The following is a 3,976-nucleotide window of genomic DNA, read 5'->3' on the forward strand; positions in this document are numbered from 1 at the left end:
ATGGTCGTGCTGTATCATACACCCGATCATGGTGGGGGAAGAGATGATGGAATCAAGGTGATAAGGGAACCAGCACTTTAAAGGAGACATTCTTTGTTTCCACTTCGGTGACCATAAAACTTGAATTTTACTCTGGGGTTTGGTGTAATATTCATGAATGAATAAAGAGATGCCAGGCAAAAGACAGGGAGGAAAGGAGTTTTGGACCCCCATCTTTAAGCCTAGTGGACTCTGAATTGGAGAAGCCATTGATGGAGTGTATTATCTAGAACTATGTTTTTAGAATTCTTTGGAAAATTCACAATTGAATCAGGTATTTGCCAACATGATTATATAGATAAATTAGTGGAAGGCAAAATCAGCCTCCATGTACTGTAGTGATACCTCAAGGAACCTTCACAACCAGTAAATCTATTTGTATGTACCTGCAAAAGTGGAAGAGAGAGTGACCTCAATAGAGACTGGTCTTTTTCATGATTTGCAGGAACTCTTATTCATTGACTTCTCCATCACCATCTCTATCACCTTCATTAATCATTTTCTGTAGTTTTTCCTCAGTGGAGTTATCCCCTAGCTCTCATTTTAAGTTCTTGAAGGAGACTTTTTTGGTTTCATCATAATTAAAGCATCTGAAAGCCTTCAGAATTTCTTCTTTGGTGTCCTTTTCAGTCATTTTTTGAGTCATCACAGCCAAGAAAGCATTGAAACTGATTTTCCCTGTCCCCTCCTTATCAATGTCAGATAGCATTTTTTTTTTTATCTCTTCTTTCTTGGGTTTGAAGACCTCTCATGGCCACCTTGAGATCCTTAACATCTATTGCCCTGATTCGATCTGTATCAAAGAGATCAGATGCCTCTCTAATTTCTTGTTTCTGGTCCTCTGTGAGTTCAGGTTTGTGTCCCATTTCTTTCCTGGGAGAAGGGCAGGACCCAGGTTTGGCTTCTTGATACTGGTCATGCCTCCCCTCCCGACAGCTAACATGCAGACACTCCAGCCTTTTCATATTCGATTCTAGTAATTTGATTTTCTTCTTCCTTTTTTTTCAATCTTTTATTTATTTATTTTTAGTTTTCAGCATTCATTTCCACAAGATTTTGAGTTACAAATTTTCTCCTTGTATTTCCCCTATCCCCACCCCAAGATATCAAGCCTACTGAATACCCCTTGCCTCAATTTACTCTCCCTTATATCCTCCCACATACCCCCTGACTTTCTAGTAGGGCAAGATGGATTTCTATACCCCAGTGCCTGTATATCTTATTTCCCAGTTGCATGTAAAAACAATTTTTAAACATTTGCTTTTAAAACTTTGATTTCCAGATTTTTTTTCCTTCTTCCCCCCTCACCCACTTTCACTGGGAAGATATGCAATTCAATATAGGTTGTACATTTGTAGTTACCCAAATCATTTCCATAGTAGTTATATTGTGAAAGGCTAACTATATTTCCCTCCATCCTATCCCACCCACCCCCCCACTTATTCTATTTTCCTCTTTGACCCTGTCCATTTTCAAAAGTATTTGCTTCTAACTACCCTCTCCCCCAATCTGCCCTCCCTTCTATCATCTTTCCTATTATCTTCTCCCCCCACACTTTCCTGTAGGGTAAGATACCCAACTGAGTGTGTATATTAACCCCTCCTTAAGCTAAATTCAATGAGAATAAAGTTGACCCATTCCCTTTTATGTTCCTACTCTTCCCTTCCATTGTAATTTTCTCCTGCCTCTTTTATGAGATAATTTATCCTATTCTATCTCTCCCTTTCTCCTCCCATTATATTCCTCTCTCACCAATTAATTTTATTTTTTAGGTATTATTCTTTCCAATTCAACTGATCCTGTGCCCTCTGTCTATGTATACATGTACACACTTATACACAAACTCATATATGTATTTATATAGACATACACCCTCCTATACTTACATATATATGTATGAATACATATATATATATATATATACATATATATTCCCTTCAACTATCCTCATACTGAGAAAAATCTCATGAGTTACAATTACCATTTTTCCATGTAGGAATGTAAATAGTTGAAGTTTAATAAGTTTCTTATGATTACTTTTTCCTGTTTACCTTCTCATGCTTCTCTTGCTTCATGTATTTGAAAGTCAAATTTTCTGCTCAGCTCTGGTTTTTTCATCAAGAATGCTTGAAAGTTGGGGCAGCCAGGTGGCTCAGCAAGTAAGATCACCAGCTCCAGTGTTGGGATGACCTGGAGATCAAATCCTGGGCTCAGACACTCAGCACCACACCCAGAAATAACTGGCCATGTAACCTTGAGCAAGTTACTTAACCCCAATTGCTTTAAAAAAAAAAGAATGCTTGAAAGTCCTCTATTTCATTGAATGACCATATTTTGCTTCCAGTTTTCTATTCATGGTAAAACTTCCACTAGCTCAAAATCTATTATAATTTTTAAAATAACTTTTTATTTTTTTGTGCAATCTAGTCAAAGATAAATTTACTCTATAAAATACTAACTGATTATTTGTACATGACTTCCCTTTCAGAAGTCAAATAAAGAGTAATTATTTATTTATTATTTAATTATTTATGATACTTATAGATTATGTAGGTTTAACTCCACATTAGGACAGTCATTCAAGTGTTCATTGGTCATAGTTTATTACAGATCCCAGAAATGTGTCTGATATGGAAGTTAAACCTACTATTCCAGAGTTCCTGTAATACTTATTGGTGCCATTTTTTAGGATGAAAATCACTTTGGCAATCTGCCAACATTCTAGCACAGTAGCCCTTGTAATAAATAGTTGCATATTCTGAGAATGTAATGCTAATATCACTAGTTTATGACATAGGAACAAAAGGGCACATGACTAAGAAATATGCAAGAAAATGGAGTTGCTTTCTGTGGAGAAGGAAATTTAACATTTGAACATTTATCATAAGATGCAGCTGGAATAATAAATATGACTAAATCAAGTTTCAAAAGTTTAAAATATGAATTCATTAACCTTTTGAATGGGGGAAGCCAGAGTTAAACAGTGTCTGTGTAACACAATGATGTTTCTATAATTCAACATTTTTACCTATAATATAGGTATTATATATGAATCAATCTGTACAGATATACATATTTATTATATATTTACATATATATATATAATACCTACAATATAGATATTATATGCCTCTTGATGAAGAAAAGGAGTTATTTTTCCATAATCAGACGGGAATTTCAACACTTCCTATTCTTTTCAATGTTCATCAAGTTGACATAGCAGATAGAGTGCTAGACTTGGAGTCAGAAAGGTCTTTCTTAGAATCCTGTTTAAGATAGTATGATTTTATGACCTGTAGTGCCAATGCAATATTTACAGCACCCATGATCACTATAGAGACTGTGACTATAAGTATCATATGACGTTTGATCACAAAATATGCCAGACTCTCCAGATAAAGGATAAAATTGAAGGATTTATTTAAACACCAGAAAATTGAATCCCAAAACCAGTAAGCCAAAGTACCAAAGATATTAAGAACTTATAATAATGCTGAGAGCCATGCCATCCTTTAGCCTTCCCACAAGATCAATATTTACTCATGAGCTTGTCTGACTCTTTGCCTGAGCTCCTCTGTCTCCAACTGTCTCTAACTGCCAAGCTCACTCTGACCCAGCTTCCCTGTGGGCTCTGTTTCTCCTCAACAAACTCCTCCCACCACAGGCTCCATGTGACTACATTCAGCCTAACAGGGGGCAGAGATTATCCTCACAGCAGGGGAGATCTTCAAACTCTCCCCTAGGTCTATTAAGCCTCAGGGAAGATCTTCAAATTCCCATTTCCATTTCATGACTTTAGGCAAATCTTTTAACCTAAGTCTCAGTTTCCTCAACTGACAAATGGGGAGAATGACAATTATTTCATGAGTCTTTGTGAGGATCAAATAACACAATATTAATAAAGTGCTTTGCTAGGATTAACTTACTATATTCATGT

The 3,976-nt window shown here is 36.0% G+C and overlaps 1 pseudogene; it reads right to left on the minus strand.

Moving 5' to 3' along the window:
* Positions 1 to 451: 451 nt before the first annotated feature.
* Positions 452 to 958, minus strand: LOC138171129 (centrin-1-like; annotated as a pseudogene).
* Positions 959 to 3,976: the final 3,018 nt, after the last annotated feature.

This window comes from Petaurus breviceps, unplaced genomic scaffold (genome assembly GCF_028583685.1).
Source record: "Petaurus breviceps papuanus isolate PSGF00001 unplaced genomic scaffold, PetGlider_PUasm1.0 419, whole genome shotgun sequence".
Taxonomy (NCBI): domain Eukaryota; kingdom Metazoa; phylum Chordata; class Mammalia; order Diprotodontia; family Petauridae; genus Petaurus; species Petaurus breviceps.